Source organism: Neocloeon triangulifer, unplaced genomic scaffold (assembly GCF_031216515.1).
Source record: "Neocloeon triangulifer isolate White Clay Creek 2 clone unplaced genomic scaffold, ASM3121651v1 ptg000014l, whole genome shotgun sequence".
Classification (NCBI taxonomy): domain Eukaryota; kingdom Metazoa; phylum Arthropoda; class Insecta; order Ephemeroptera; family Baetidae; genus Neocloeon; species Neocloeon triangulifer.
In genome coordinates, this window is record NW_026775556.1 from 117,956 (window position 1) to 135,640 (window position 17,685).

Sequence of the window (17,685 nt, forward strand, 5' to 3'; positions counted from 1 at the left end):
TTAAATACTCTCTCGGCTCGCCTAACCCAAGACAAAGGAGCTTAAATAAAAGTGGGGTGCGAAAGCGTCACACCAGCTTTTTTTAAAGAGAGCACCTAGAGGCTTAAAGACTGCGCTCTTCCATTCACACGAGAGTGTTGGGTTTGTTTTGAAAAAGGCCTCATCTCATTTTGCACCACCCATTAGAACAGAAGAATGAGCGAGTCTCTTTTCGCGCCTTGCCGAGTGACAACGAATGGCCTGAATCTAAAATGCAGTCGCTTAGACTAATTTCCGGCCATTAACGCTTATTACAAAGAATCAAGAAATATATTATTATATAATTTAATCATTATTATTTTATATCACCAAACAAACTGTATAAAATATAAATATCAAAATTACATTAAATTTTGAGCTTTAGAAAGCAACCAATTCGCTAATTTTTTTTAATAAATTGTAATCTTTATCTCTTTTAAATTTTATTTTAATGAAATAAAACATTTTCTTAATTATTCTGAATTTTTTTGATCCACAATTAATTAATTTTTTTTAATCATTGTCACATTTTACCTTCCCTGTGCACTTTTCATTTTTCGACCGCATGTATAACCCGAGGCTTCATGAATATTCCATTATTTCTGGCGTCACGTCTACAAATCTTGACTTCTCGCGTTTGTGCACACAGAGTCTTTATGCGCGGTGCAAGAGAATATAAACGCGCGCGTACACCCGAAAAATTTATATATTCGAAAGTGGTTGCGCCGTGCGGCCTCTCTTTTCTCTCTCTCGCTCTCTTTTATAATATGCTAAGGAGATCGATCCGAAATATCTCTCGTGACTTTGTGCTTATTTCAAAGCGGCTTGCGTGTTTGGTTCGAAAATAGAAATAAGTGGCAGCCGGCACGGAGGTGACGCCGCTGGCGAGCCGCGTTGCTGAGGGGTTGAGTCGCGGCCGCACTGCACACAACCCTTAATTCGCTTCGATCGCGCACTTAAAAACGGACAAAACCCATGAAAAAATTATTATAGATCACACTTTGATTTGATAATAACAAATAATACTTGAAATTAAGGTACTATTTAAATATAGCCTTGTCTCAAGGCAATCAAAACTACCCCCTGCATGTATATGCAACACAGAAAGTGAAATTAAAAAATAACAAACGTAAATTAAGTTTCGTTAATATGTTAATTTGTGACGTTCCTTGACATTTTTTGGGCAAGAGAACGCAGCGAAGATAAAAGTGCACTCGCTTAAAGAGGCGGGAGGGGCTTGGATTCTCACAAGGGCCACAGCAGTAGAGAGATGATTTGTATGTTTTGGCGATATTCTGCTTCTGTGCATGCGCGATGACGTCACACATGGGCAAAAGGGCAAAAGGTCATGGGCAAAAGGTCAAATTATTTAATTGGCAAATAAAAATGGTGGATAGGTCAAATTGGCAAATTATTAAATTGGGATAACTGGGCAAAAAGGTCAAATTGTTAAATTGGAAAATTATTTGCACTGCAGGCACTGCAGGCACTGCAAGGGCTGCGATGCCCATGTGACCTTTTTACCCTTTTTCCCATGACCTTGAACCCTTTTTCGACCTTTCTTACCCTTTTCCGACCTTTTACCCACAACCTTTTTGCCGATTTGCCCATGACCTTTTGCCCATATGACCTTTTGCCCTTTTGCCCATGTGTGACGTCATCGCGCATGCGCAGTAGCAGAATATCGCCAAAACATACAAATCATCTCTACTCCCAGCCCAAGCATATGATGTGCCGACTGCCGACAGAGGTTCCTATATCATTTTGTATAATTGTGAAGTAAAAAATTTGGAAGGTCGCACCATTCAGGCACCCTATAGTCAAAATGATTAATTTTACTTGATTTTTTTATTAAAATTTTTTCATTTTTTATGAGCTCCACCGCAGTTTTTGGTGCAAAAATCTATCAAAAATGAATGATAGCATAAATAATAGATTAAATATACCAATATAGATAGAAAAATACAGATAAATGAACGATTGACATGCAAAATGTTTTAAATGTAAAATAAAGATAGTTTTTAATTATGATTTTCACTGATCATAAGTGAAAATTGGCAGAAAACTCTTCTGAATAATATATGAAATGATTTGATCCATGAAAATACCAAAGGTCGCAAGTCGTAATTAATTGTTGGTGTGCTTTGCTGCTGCGAGGAAATCGATATGGTTTGTACGAAACGTGGCGCTCGAGGCACAAAAAGGGAAGAAAACAAATCCAAATTTCCTTGGCCACTATTCAGCCAAGCTTTCTTGCTGTTCACGCAAACGTCGAGACACAAATTTTTCCCTCTCTGAAAATATAAAAATAAAATAATGAATATCCGCATTTTGTCGGGAAATACAAAAATTTCAATTGCGTTTAAAAAAAATCCAGCGTGTTTATTTAAGCTGGACTCTGCGCGGCATATCTGGGGTCCGAAATCTGAATTGAAAATGAATCTCAGTCGGTATTATGGTGTGGCGGCGGGTAATGAAATACAAGAGCGCAGTCACGCGACCCCGCACAACCCAGCACCAAACGTTTTGCATGTTCTGTGTATTTTAAGTGATCTCTGCAACAAAAACATGAAATGAAACTTTTGAGTTTTGATTATTTATTGTTGCATAATTGCAAAGATATAAGATAAAATTTTATACGTAATTTATTTTAAATTAAAAATTAACATTTATTTACTGTGCTTTGATTTCTATTATATTTTTTTTAAATTTAAAAGTATCATTTAATTTTATTAAAACCTTTTTTTGTGATTTAACTACGATTAATTTTTTATTTTTTAGAAAATTTATTATGTTATTATTTATTATTATCATTTATTATATAATTTAAGTTCAATAGGAATATGGGCTTTTTAAAAGTGATGAAAATATTACACTTCTTTCAATAAACAAATACTTATTGTTCACAGAGAAGAGACAGATCACGTGTAACCTACAACGACTGTTCCACTCTCCTTGTTCTTCTGTCATGCACCCACTCTCCAGCATTATATCGTTGTCTGATCTGATATAGAGAGCAATAACAATAATAATATCAGCACGCGGAACGACCTTGCCGTCTGCGATCCTTGGCCGCGACCGCCGCCGCCGCACGTTTATTGAAATGCACCCAAACAAGTGCACAATAATAAACTAAACAGCTGTTTAAAAGAGCACGTGGGGCGTCAAAACACTGCAATCTCGTCTGCCCCTCTTGAAATCCATAATATGAAAACGCTTCGGCCGCTTTAATTCATTACTTTTTTACGATGCGGCGAATTCCGCGCGATAATTAAGCATCGCTTGTGTAAATAAGTTAATGGGCTTCCAACTGAACGACCATGCTCGTGTTTGTTTGCGCGCGTTTTTCATTCATGTTATTTTGCGATTTCACGGTTATCATGCGCCTGCCAGGTACACGCCAAAATTAAAACTCAAAGATTATGTTTTAAATTGAAAAAAAAAATTAATTTGCAGTGAATTTAAATTACTTTTATATTTAATATTTTAATATTGCTCTAATTGAAACTGAAATTATAAATTGTTAAAAAGGGGGCAATAATCATCATTATTTATCATTGATTTTCAATAAAAAAATTATATATTTTTCACCATTATAATATGTTTTGTATTTTATTTTCACAGAAAACTCTTTTTTTTATTTATTTGGTGAAATTAACAATTATTATACAATGTAAATAAAAAATTATATAAAAGTTTGTTTTTGAATAAAAAACAATTTTTTGCAACGAGGAAAAGCCCGAATCTTCATTTCCATGATCATCTCCTCGAGTGTCAACTTCTTCAAACAAAAAATTATATTTAATTAAATTAAACAAATATCAAAATTTGTAAACATCGATGAAAAAAAATTACTAATATCTCATTCAATTTATAATTAAATTGAATTATTTGTAAAATAAATATTAATTCTTTCCAATGCTGAATTTGTTCAGATCAAAAGTCAATTAAAACAACACGTTTCGTTAGCAACTTCCAATAACCCAAAATCGATCAAAACCTAAATCCGCTGCCGGGAAATCCACCTAATTTCCATTCATCTCTCTCAAGCAGAGTCTCGCATGTTTTCCTCTCTTGCCTTTTTAATTGAAACAATTTTGCTTTTGTGCCTCTGTGAATGGCAAAACGCGTTGGTTCGGAAAACAACAGCAAAGCCGAGACTACATTACGAGTCCACGACTCTTTAAAGTGCGAAACCGCGGCGCGTGCAATTAAACACTTCGCGCGGCGGTTGGCTTTAAAAAAGCAGGCAGCGCAGCTCTCGCATATAATGTGTGTGACGTCACGCCGGGTATTATTGTGTCGTAGACAAGTCTGCCGGTTTTGTACCGCGATGTTAACAACAAACAAACACACACACACCGTGCGAGCGAGCCGTTTTATTATTTTCAGAGTGCCGCGCGCCTAATGAATATTAATAATGCAGCTCCGGTCGCGACTTTCGCGCCTGCTGCGTTAAATATACCAACAACTTGTGCTGCAAAAATGTGTCGCGCACGACGCCTCGGTTTTAAGCACAAATTTCTGTATATAAATTGTTTTCATTTTGCGTTCTTTTCGAAACTCATGTTGATGGAGTTGCTGTTGGAAAGAAGCTTAAACTATGGATTAATTAGATTTAGATGTTTGTGAGTGATTGAAACGAGCTGAGAGGATTTTTAATTGAATAAAATCATAACAAATTAAATTGAAGCTGCTTTACTTAAAACTTAATAAGGTCTTCAGGCGTAAAATGAACTATGTTGTAGCCCCTTTTGAAAGATGGAATAACCATTCAGCATAAGATGAGTAGTTGTTAAGTATAATGAAGTGGCTGACCACGTGTTTTAAGAGAGGGAGGTCCCGCGAGAGTGTGTGAATGAGAGTCACGTCTGGTGCGGCGAGTAATTAGCGCACAGGGCGTCATAAGTTGATGATGTGTTTACATTAGAGTTGAAGCCGACCGCGTGAGCAGGCAGGGTGCACTGAGCTTACTCTGCGCGTACTTGACACCGAGTGAATACCAATTAGGAGGTTTCATTGAAATGGCCACGTGCTTTATGAATGGTCTCGCACGCATTGTTTGCACAGGGATGCTTCTTCCCTGCTCTCCCATCGAATGCCGCGCGGCGCGAGTGGTATTTTCACGCCCGGCTCCTTTCACACGTTCCTTGGGTACCTTCTTTGATGAGTAAACTCGGCGCGGTCTTTACGCACGCCACGTGAAAACAAGATGTTATATAAACGGCCGGCTTACAATTAGGCCAGCAGCTGACAGCCAACAGCAGTCATTGACTCCTCCTGTCTCAACAATGTTTATATGTGCGTCACCAGTGTCACCACGAATCCTCAGAGATATTTTACAGACGCATATTTATTTCTATATATTTTGTGGCCATTGCCCGAAGTACATGAAATATATGAAGTTTCTGTGTTATTATTGAATAATTTAAAATAACATTACAATTTTAACTCATTATAAAAGATTTTCCTCCACATTAAGGCTCAATTATATTACTTTAAACTTAGAATCCTTTACTTTTGATCTGAATTTTGCCGTTGAAATATAATTATGATATTTTTTTTATTGATTTTTAATCCTATTTAATGCAAAAATATCTTAATTAACGAGTGTTCTCAGAGATGCCAAATTATTATCGTTTGAGGAAACAACCATTTTAATCTGCTCTGTTGAATTTTGACACAAGTCTTCATGTGATTAATTATAGCAAATCATACATCCCTCCAGTTCTTCCTTGTAGGTCCCTGGAGCTGCGGCAACCGGTGTGTCACCCTCGCTCATTTCACTCCGGGAAATCCAGGGGCTCCCTTTGAGCAGTTTGATTTTGGGAGCTGCGAGGCGAGCAGGATCGCTAGTATTTGTTCATCCGGGCAAATTTAATTGCATTTGAGCTCAGTTTCCAAAATAGCTTTCACATTACGAAGATGAATATTTATTGTATCAAATTCACATGCAATTTTTATTTGAACGTATTTGCATACGGAATGGGAAGAAGATTTAATTCGTGGAAAATTATCTAAAAAAATGAAGGTCACATTGGACTTTTCCATCTCACCAGTGCAAGTTCTTTCTTTTATTAATTATTTCTTTTCCATGCAAGTACTCAATATTATTGACACAAAATAATAACATTTTTTTATAAACTGACAAATGTTTAAGTGTGCGCACAAGAATTAGACCTTAATCCATTTATCTGCGGACGTCACTGCAGGGGAACCTGGCATTTGCTGACGATTTTAATTTAAAAGGGACAAATGACAAAACGCCGGGTGGAACTTTAATGGCAAAAGTTGCGGCGCGCGCGAAATATATAAAACGTCAGCCGAGCGCAGCAGCCACAGAGAGAGCAGAGCAAAAAGGGTCCATATAGAAAGAGCGAACCCGTGGAACTCTCCAGTGCTGAGAGCAAAATCGTACTGGAGCTCTCATTGGATGCTGCGTGTTGGTACCGAACTTTGTGTGTCGATGTGTGCAGCCGTCGGAGGGCCAAGTGTAAAACAAAAAGTTCAAACACACGCGTGCTGTTCTCACAGCAGAGGCTGCCCCAAAGAAAAGGGGCTCAAATTGAAATCAAGAAAAAAATGCTCACACATTTTCCTGGAAATCTTCATTATGAATTGGGAAATTAATGAGAAGCATATTTTTATTTCTTTATAACAAGTTTAAAAATAAGACCTGGAAAGAAAAAAAATCGTTTTAATTTATACAAAAATTATATTAAAAAAATGGCAAACATTTTTTAAGAGGACGAAATTTTATTTTTATTGAATGGAAGTTGGCAAGGAAATTGGGAAAAATTAACCGTTATTACAATCGTCTTCTCTAAAACAAATTAGCTGGTAGTTTATGCAATCCGCTTAAGTTGGGGAATAAAAAAATTGTTTATGATTATTTTTTTTCATTTCACAAATTAGTTTTTTAGGTTAAGTCAAACATAAATGTTGAAAAGCTGCCCACGCCATTGAAGCTTTGAACCACCTTTTCATTCTATAATTTTGGAATTGGAAAAAAAATTGGGATCCCTTTTGATAGGACGGAAATTTTGTCGTATCAGAAACATTTAAAATTTATTAATTATACATTTCAAAAATGAAACCAAAAGAGAGGTTTAATATATTAATAAAAATAAAGATTTTTCTACAGTTGCAAAATATCCTGCATCATAAAACGAACTTTATTAATTTATTCTTTCCCCATTATATTGGTAAAAATTTTACTTGCTCAATTTCTAATCACTTTATTTATTTGACATTTTTCAAAGTTTCAAACTGAACATAATCTTGAATTTCTTGTGCACTAAACATCTGATGAGAAAAGTTTAACAAAAAATCGTCAACTCGATTTCTTGCAAATCAACGCGCGGCAATAAATGAGTGTGTCTGTCTGTCTGAAAGGGTTGGAATACGGACGGACGGGGGACGCAAAAACCCCGGCCGCTGCTCCGCTGAAGAGGGGGGCTGTTTTTGTCTCGGGCAAATGAGTTCGGCGCTGAATGCAGAGAGCGCGCAGCGGGGCGGGAGCAGACTAATTTATGGATAACATGCGCGCGGGTGGGTGGGTGGGACGAGGGTGGGATGCCGCCACCTGATGGGGGTAGCTGCGCTGCCTCCGAGAGTGCCGCCTCCGCTTGTTTTGCTGATGGGGCAGCGTGTAGGCGCCGCGGCACACAGAGAAAACGGGCGGGCAAAGCTTGAATTATTTAGCGCTGGATGTTCCCTGCGCATAAAACAATGCTCAATCTTTCCTCCTGAAATTCGCGTTGGCCAGTCGCTTCGTAATGAGCCGCCTCCGCGCATTTATATAAAACTGGAAAACTTTGTATATCAAAGGGAGAGAAAGGTGTGTGCGCTCCAAACAGAATTTTGATTAATTATATTTCAAAATTTTGCAGCAGCTGCGAAACTTCATTAAATTATGTATTCCACTTTTTCTCACCGCGTTGCTTTGATCATTACAAGGGAATAAATTGAGTCTCGATCAATTATTTGTATATATTAATTTGAAAAAATGCCTGAATTTTAAAATGCAGTTAGATTAAAAAATCCCAACTCCACAAATTCTTAATCTTCTCCCATTTAATATACTAATATGATATAAATTTTGTGAGTTTTTTACAAACAAATAACTGCTTTTCTGACTAGAATGAACTCTGTAAAATTCTTCAAATCCTTTAGTTTATATTTTCAGTTAACAGGCCAAAAGTTACCATTTTATCTGATTTTATTGCTATGTGACTTTTTTTAATTTATTTATATTTTTATTGTTTTTGAAATTTTTATTATTGTATGCATAAACAATTAATATTCACCAATGAGTTTGTAAAGCGTTGGTATTTGATAAAAGAATTAATTATCTTCTATATTATATAATAAAGCTTAAAATAAATTGCAATAAATTGAGTTCATGATAGACAACTTTTAAAATATACATCATATTTTCAAGTACAATTAAAAACACAATTAAATTTTTTTAAATATTAAGTATTATTATGTTCTAAATTTAAAATTTAATCATATTTTATTAGTTTTATTATTTGCAATAATAGAAATGTGCAGTGTTTCTAATTTAGGTCTATAGATAGCTTTCCACGTGACAGTGTTCCTTGATGATACATTAGTAAAAATGTTGTATTATCGATTTGAATCCTTGCCAATTTCCTTCTCCTTGCCGCAGGAAATTCAGAATCAATTAAGCACTGTAGGAAATCCATTCAAGAGCCGAAATCTCTAAAGGAAATCTCGTCCTATTTCCCTCTTTCTCTCTATATATTTTTGTTTTCTTTGTGCACCACAAAGAAAGGACGAACGACCTGGAGTCGAATGCGTGTTTTCCTGCTGCGTAGAATCCGAGTGACGTAGCTGACAAAATGCAGAGAGTGCATTATTCACCTATAATGCTGGTGCGAGCAGAGCTAGACTGGCTTTCACCGCCAGCGAGCGTTGCAGCGCAGGGGCCGAGGCTGCGCGCCGCTTTCACCCTCGGCTTGGGCTCAGCACGATAAAATACACTTCTTGCAGCACAGCTCAGGTTGCGGCTGGGTGTGGAGAAAGTCCATCCGCCGAAGGGGCCGCCTTCGCACTCGACCATTCCTTTCGTCTCTCCGCAGCCAAGGTTGAGAGCCGCGTTTTGCAACAGCCCTTCCTTGCCAGCGCCGCTGCGCACGCTTCATTTTGCCATTGAAATTTTATTGGGTTAAAATTTTTACTAAATTTGAAAGGATAAAATGAAAATAATAAAATTTATCATTCGTATTGAATTAGAAAAAGTTTTAAAGATTAAGGAATTATTAAAATTAATTTTTGGCACGAAAATAATTTAATTTTAAATCATGGAATTGAAGAACAAAATACAGTGTCAATGGTTAGTGTGAAGGTTCCTATTTGGAATTGAGGTAATGATTATTTCATTTTGTAAACAGCTAAAAAAAAGCTCTATTTATCAATTTAATAAGTAGTTTAGCCGATTTGATCCAATTGTCTAACGATGAATATTTTTGAACAATTAAATAATTAATAAAGACAGTATCTATATTCAAACAATTTCATTTGAAATAAGAATCTGCTTTTCAAATTGCTGGAACTATGCGCGTGGAAAAAAAATAGCCAAATTAAAGTAGCTAAAAAAACCTTTTTAAAACCCAAGTTCATGTTAAAAGCGATTTAACTTCTGCATTTAGAGACGAGTGAAGTGAATTGGTGTAGATCATATTTAATTTTATTTCGTAAGACATATCTTGAAATGTACACCATTCCTTCATAACACATTTTTGATAAGCAATGTTTAACGATTACATACAAAATATTTATCAAGTCATGCTGTCCTCCAACGCGTAATATAAATAAAACTTAAAATAAAAACTACTTCCCATTCATAATAATTATATTGTTTCTGGTGAATGACAAACAAAAAGCCGAAATGTTCAAACGGGGAGGATAAAATTCCTCTGTAACAACTTGTTTAATTATATGTTATACAATAATGCCGCCTCATAGGGTACATATATGAAGTGAATGATGAGAAGTGAAGATTAAAATATAATTTTATCGCGGGTAAACAGTCTATATTACAACGCACAAAGTTTTTCATAACAAATGTTTTTGCTTGGTATTGTCTAACGATTCAACAAATATTAATGTACCAACGTTCTGAAAATAATAGTAAGAAAATAAAACTATTTTTCCATTCAAAATATAACAATATCTTTTTGAACACAAACTGGTCTTTATATTTCTTTGGCAAATCCTTGTTGTATTTTTTTATAAATATTATTTACTTTAGGTCTTCGATCTTATAATATTTCTCAGATTTTGTATCCTGCGAACTGCCTGCGAATATATATATTTTTCGATTATTGCATCTGGCCCATGCTGAATGCATTCTATGCCTGGCCATGGTTTGTTGCCTGTTTATAACAAATATTAAATCTGCTTGGAATCGTGCCGATTTACTGTTTTCAATAATGAACAAAAAATATGATAAAAATTATATTATATAATATTATTTCCATTCTTTTTTTAATGAAGATAAAATATAATTTAGTAAAATATATTATTTCAATTTATTCAGTAGGATGTTGTTTAATAATTGATAGAGAATCTTTACAATGACTAAAGATAAATATTTAAAGCGAGAGGAACTGTCGAAAGAATAAATATTTGCATTTTTCTAAATACAATATTTCAACATTGACAAAACATCAATTAGATCAAATTATATAACTCTGATGCTTTGAATCAATACCGAAAAGCCTGCCGCGAAATAATAAAAAAATCGCAAACTTCCTTCAGTTTAAGTTAAAACTTGTTGCTTTCTTAAAGTGCTGGAAGAAGTGCAAAGCTAGGTCGCGAGTCTCCTTGTGCGAATCTGCATGTGTCTCTCGAGTAGTTTTATTTATTTTTATTAAAGAAAAGTCTCGCCGGCTGTTGGGATGAACTCGGCGCGTCGTTCACATGAATAGAAAAGCAGGTAGGGTCAGGAAAAGGCATTGCAGTTGCACACGTGGTCCTTTCATACACACTAGCATCAGTGTAGTAGATAGAAGTGCTTCCTTCAAGATTTATGGCAGTAGTGGGATAATGCCTGGTGTAATGTGCAGCCAAAGCGGAGCGCAAACAGACCGCGCTCTCGCTCGCTCGCTCCTCGCGTTTATTATATCCACTTGCTAACAACACACGCTCTACACACACACTTTGAGAGAGAGAGACGGACGAATGCATGGAATAACAATTAAACAACAAGGGCAAGGTCACTTTTACTACAATGTTTACACTTCTTCTTCGAGAGAGAGACACTATTATAAACATGTGCTCGTCGCGAAACGTGTTATACGAACCGCAGCTCGCTCTCGGCGCGCGTGTTTTTGTCTCCGATTTCATTCATCTGAATGAGGTGAGCGTTGACACACGAAATGAAAAAAGCACGTTGCTTTTTTCAGTACTAAAAAAATTATTAATGGAACAAAAATAGAAAAAAAAAACGGAGAAAAGTAAATTTCTCATTAAATGAACTGCGACTTTTTAAAAACGAATTTAAATTGCTTTAAAGTTCTTTAGTTGTTTATTGACTTTATTGTTGAAAAAAAAATCATCAAATATAGCAAAATTTTGTATTTTTTTTTATCAATACAATTATGGTACAACGAAGTAGTATTATGTATATAAGTTGCTTTAATTTCAATATATTTTCATTTTTATTTAGTTTATGTTAAAAATCCAACTTTTGATATTGTCCTCAACTGTGTTGTTAATCATCAGTTTACACCAAACAGATTAAAAAAAGGTAAAAAAAAAACTCAAAACTCTATATTTCATTTTAATATTACCCAATTGGAAAAGTTGATTTTAAAGAATCGTTCAAAATGACACGTATTTCTCAAAGCAACATTTTAATTCCACAATATTTAAAACCTTCAAGCTGATTGAATAGATAAATTGGAAATGCATTTAATATTTTCACCATTTTGTTCCGCAATGTTAATTTTTCTTAAATTAATTTAAATGCACAAATTAGTCTTAAATTTTTTGCTTATACAGTTTAAAACTGCGCAGAGCTACTGAGATTTTTTATCATTCAATACACACTCTCACTTTTGGCTATTATATGTATTTTCACATTTCCCGGCGCGACACTTGTCAACACTTGACTTTTCCCCAGCTCTAGGCAAATAGTCTCGCTTCTGTCAGCGCAACGTCGCGCGCGTATTTATATTCCGAGATCCTTCTTTCAATTGGGGCAGGTCAAGCTGCGTTGTGTCGTCTCGGGGCGGCGTTTTCTTTCCCTTCCTCTCGACGCATGCCGTGGCAATCCGATTTCCACGCGGCGCTTTTTTACATTTATACGCACATGTATCGATCACAAACCTTTCTCTCGCCAACGCAGCCGCCGCCGGCACGCGCCCGCCGCCGACGAGATGCACCGCGCTTTTATCGGCCCCATTATAATGCGTGGATGCGACTAGAGCTCCAGCAACAGACGTCAGTCCATTTGTGTTGAGCGTATTTGAATATATAAGCACAACAGCTAGAGAAGGCGGCGTAATTTTTCATGCATACGTCATAACGTGCCAAGTTGCAATGTGAAAAGGAGCAGACGTCAGACATGCATAGAGAGTTCCGCGCTTGCAGCTTTTCCGGGTTCAACTTTTGCAAAAAAATAATCATTTTTGAGTTTAAAAAAAATGTCCTAAATTTAAACTCCACTTCATGCCCTCAAATAAAATTCTTTCAAGATTGATTAAATTAATTTACAAATTTTTTATTTGTCTTCTGGATCCCCTGAAATCTATATTTTTGAACCAGATTTCAGCTGAGGCAAAAGCAATTCTATATATTGCTGTGTATTTATATTAACTTAATGAAAAATACATATGTGGATTAATAAATTTTATTAATATTAAAAAATATAATAAAATAAAGATTAAAAATAATGATTTATTAATTAAAAATCGTTTAATTTTTTATAAATGAAATAAGATATATTAAATGAATTTATTAATTAAATAGTTGAACTGTGTAACAAACAAATTTTATAAAATTTATTCCATCAAAATATGCTAGCAAAAAGCATTTTGGAAGCGCAGGGTCCTCCTATATATCGAAATCTGAATGATTCAATTAATAGCAACTGGTTGTACATCAGAACCGAGGCTCATTAAAAACAAATGTATAATCCAAACACAGCAGCAGCAGGTGTGCGCCGCTAATGTCTATCTGTTTATACATATACGCGCGCGGTATCTCATAAAAATGATAATTGTGCACGGCCAGTGGCGCGGCGAATGAATGAAATGAAGAGAGAGAAGAATAAAGAGATGAGGAGGCGCGATAGGGCCCGCGAGAGAGTGAGACGTGAGACCATTCATTAGCATCGCGCAGCATCACTATTTATAGAGTGATTATATAAAAAAGGCTCGCGGATTTTAGTCGTTTTTTTAGGTATAAAAATGTGTTTATTTTCACTTCAGATTACACAAGGGCGATGAATTTAGTTGGAAGTTTCTTCAAGAGCACACCCAGTTAAAAACTTGTATTTACCAAGAGGTTTCAAAATCTTATTTTTTTTAACCATGTTGATATTTTTGAAATGACTGAACTAAAATTAATTATTAGAATCAATTCAATGGAGCTTATGGCAGAATATAAAGTATCCAGACAGAAAAATAATAATACAATTTTATAACGAGCAAGCTTTTCAATAAAAATTATTTAAAAATCAACAAACCAAATTTTACTTTAAAAATTTTCCAAAAGAAATTTAACGTGTATTCAGTGTGTTGCCGTTGACTTGATTTTTTAATTTTAAATTAAATGAAAAAAATGAAAATTTTTTTAAAAAGAAACTGTTTTAAAACAATTTAGATTTACAATTAATAGTTGAAATTTGGACATTACATTTCGTTTTCCGATCATTGTTTTCTTGTTCAGTTTCTGAATCCACGTAACATTTCTTTTGAAAAAATTAAATGAAAAACACATCAATAAAGTAGCCGTCTATATCAAAATTGCTTAAAGTTCATCATTTTTCATTTTCTTTGCATATTTCCTTGCTTTCAACATAAAGCATTGAAATTGGATGTCAAATATTTATTAATTGGAAAAATATTTGAAGATATAAATGTATAGATTACTATCTATAAAAATTACTATTAAAAAAAATGCATTTCGTTTTAGGAAAAATTAAATTGACTATGATGCTCAAGCCTGTAAGTAATCATTGGAATTATGCTTGAGAGCGGCAATATTAATATTATAATAGCAAATTACCCGCGGCTTTATATAGTGCGCTGGCATATCCAAAAAAGGTGTCTTTTTTAATATGGTGTGCGCGGCGCGTGGTGTTATTATCACTAGGCGTGCATGACGTGTGTCCCCGCGGGCATCATCAACCTCCAACTACACACACGTGTTTTGTGCTGTGTGCACTGCTATTTGGTGGGGTAGGTCACGTCCACGAGTGTGTGCACCGAGAAGAAGTCTTGCTTGGCTCGCGCACAAGGTGATGGATGAGAATGCTGCGTGTAGCCATTCTTTCCGAACGCAGGGAAATTTATCGCTTGTTTTAAGGCTCCTGCTTTTTATGGCGCTTCGGGGAGTTATCGTCGCGCGTTCCACGTCATGTTGTACACACAAAAGCTGATCAGTGGTTCGCTTTCTTCGGCCCCCGCCAAAGATAAATGCGATCATATAAGTGATGCGTTTTATTGACTCGGCGTCCCCCTCGATCAAAGTGAAATCCGTTTGCAAAATAAATAAAAAAAATTATTGCTGCGGTTTATGCCTCAAATAACATCATCAAAATATTTATTAAACACATGTGTGTACAACATACAAAAATGGCAATACAATTTACAATGTTTACAAAATTTACTTTTTATAATTTTTATGCCTCAAATAACAATTTTCAATTTTTTATTAATATGTACAGGAAAATTTTATAATGCATAAAGTTAGTCTTGAAGAAAAGGTAAAATTAAAATTTTCCATATATGTTCTTGAAGTTGTTGTTGTGGAACCTTTTGGCACTTCTGCGAAATAGTTTTTTAATCATTAATTTTTATTTTTAAATAGTATAATACCTTATTTAACTTCTATTGAAATTAATTTAAAATAGAAAATGCGCAATTTTTTTTGTTTGATATATGAAAATTTATCAAAAAAAAAAAAAAAAAAAACTCTTTTTTATATCACCCAATATCATCTGGCCTAATAGTGCAACCACTGAGTGCTTAGCATTTTATTCTAAAAATAAGTGTAAAAAAACTTTGAAAACCCTTTCGCACAAACTGATAAAATAAATTGTGAATCTTAATTTTTACCTTCTAAGATATGTAAGTTGAAAGTTGTACTCAATTGAGTTTTCAATAAAGACCACATATAACTCATTATGCTAATGATATTAGTTTTTAATACCCGCTTTCAATACTACCTACTGGTAATTCTTTAACCTCCACAAAGTAGGTAACCAATTAGACGCACTATTTTTTTTATTTTATACTTTATTTTCATTTTTAATTACCTCAACACAATTTCATTGGCTTTATTATTAATCTGCATAGCAAATCCAAATCAAATGTTAATTTTATTAAAAAAAAATTAAATATAAATATATTTTAATTAATTATCATAATAAAATTTATAGCTAAGTTTAAAACAACTTATATAATTAACACATAAATACAATTATTTTAATTTAACTTTCAATCTCTCCATTTGATTGTCGTTTTTCTGCCGTGATGTATTAAAAGTTGCGAAAGAGCCGATCTGGCCGCCGACTCTCTCTGCGCGAATAATATATTTGACCGGTTCAAGTGTGTATGTGTATATTATATTACGAAAGTAAGCTGGAAAGAAGCAAAGGAAGGCGAGGCGTTTTCAGCGGAAAAAGATAGAGCACGAACGAGGACGAAAGAGAATAAGCGCGGGGAAATAAAGCGCCGAGGCGCCGTCGCGACCATGCGAGACAAATTATGGACGCGGCGGACGATTTTTTTTATTAAAAAGTAAACGGAATAATTTACGTTCATAGGCCTCTGCGGGAAAACACTGAACGGGTTTTTATTAAATTTTATAATATACTTACAACTCAAACAAAAAGGATGAACCATGAAATAGAATTTTTTATTTCATTTTTATGGTTAAATTTTAAAAATTACCTTCCTTTATCAAGAACTAATTTTAATTAGATTTCATTAAAAATCATAATTCAGCAATGAATTAATTTGAGTAGCAAAGTCAGTCGACAAAGGGTGGAGTTTAAAGAGTGAATCAGGCGCGAAAAATAAATCACGTTTTTCGTTGCAAGCTGCTCATTAGCGAAATGAGCCAGCACTTTTCTTCTAGACGAGATTTCCCAAGAGCCATTCAAATTCGAAACTTTTTAATTCCATTCAATTATTCAAGTCGGCCGACCGGGTTGAATGCATTATGTGCGCGCGCGAGTCGCACAGATAGAGAGACTCGGCCGATATATCTGCGGTGCAGCGCGGGTTGCCTGCCTGCAAGAGAGAGAGAGAGAGAGAGAGAAAAGGGCTGCTGGGGCTCCGGCGGCGTAATACGTGCCCAGGCCCAGTAACCAGGCAACTGCCGTCTGTGTGAGCGCGAAATGTGTGTACATGGTACATGGCAATGCGAATAAAAGTAGAGCCATCTAGCGCGCTTCCAAAGAAACCACCTTTTTGCACTAATTAATATTTACATCCCTTTCGGCCGGATTTGCGAGAGAGCGGTGCGGCAAAAAAGCACATCTTGCGGCCAGAAAAGGGTCTACTTTATATGCCATTGGGATAAATGATCTCCCGCCGGCAAACACGACCTCCCAATCGTGGCTGAAACACTGCGCCTCGTTTTCAAATTTCAATTTCGGCAAATTATTTTGTGTAGGAAAAAATAAACACAGGAATTAATAAATTTTGCTCGTGATTTAACAAATTAAAATGAGGAATGAAAACAATTTGAGCAACTAAACATAAACAAGTGAATTATATAATCGCTTTTTGAAAACCGGACGAGCCTGTCAGAGGCAATTAAAAGTGACTTACATAAAATTGTGTTTCTATATGTAATATATTTCTGTACACACTATGTGGATATAAAAATTTTCTATAATTAAATAATCGCCTAATAAAAGCATCAATCTTTTCACATAGTTTTCGTATTTATACAAACAAGGAAATTTCGTGTGAAAACGGTCGATGACATTGGACATTGTAAGGATGATAATGGATTTTAAAATTAATTGCATCTTTTCAATTCTTTGATTTTTTGATGACACTAGTCAAAATCAAAATTGGTCCAGTAGGGGACTGTGTAGTCAGGAGATCAGAGAATTGTTACGTTGTCTACCAAAGCCGATTCTTAGAGTTTTCTTCGGTCACGCTGAACCAATTTTAATTTTTCCAGCGCCAGTATTTTTTTTTTATTTTGCATGTAGTAGTTTTAAGATTCTCAAATATAGCTCTCACATTAAATACTAAATTACACAATTGGGATTTTTGCTGGGAGAGAATTATCAGTTGATAAGAGCGTCGCTGATAAGAATTGAGAAGACACCGGTTTAAAAGACCTTATGCAAAAGCAATAATTAATTTAATTATTGTAAAAAATTAACTTCCTTAAAAATTTGAAAATAGTTTCAGGGCTCAGGGTTAGCTAGACCAAAAGAAAAAGAAA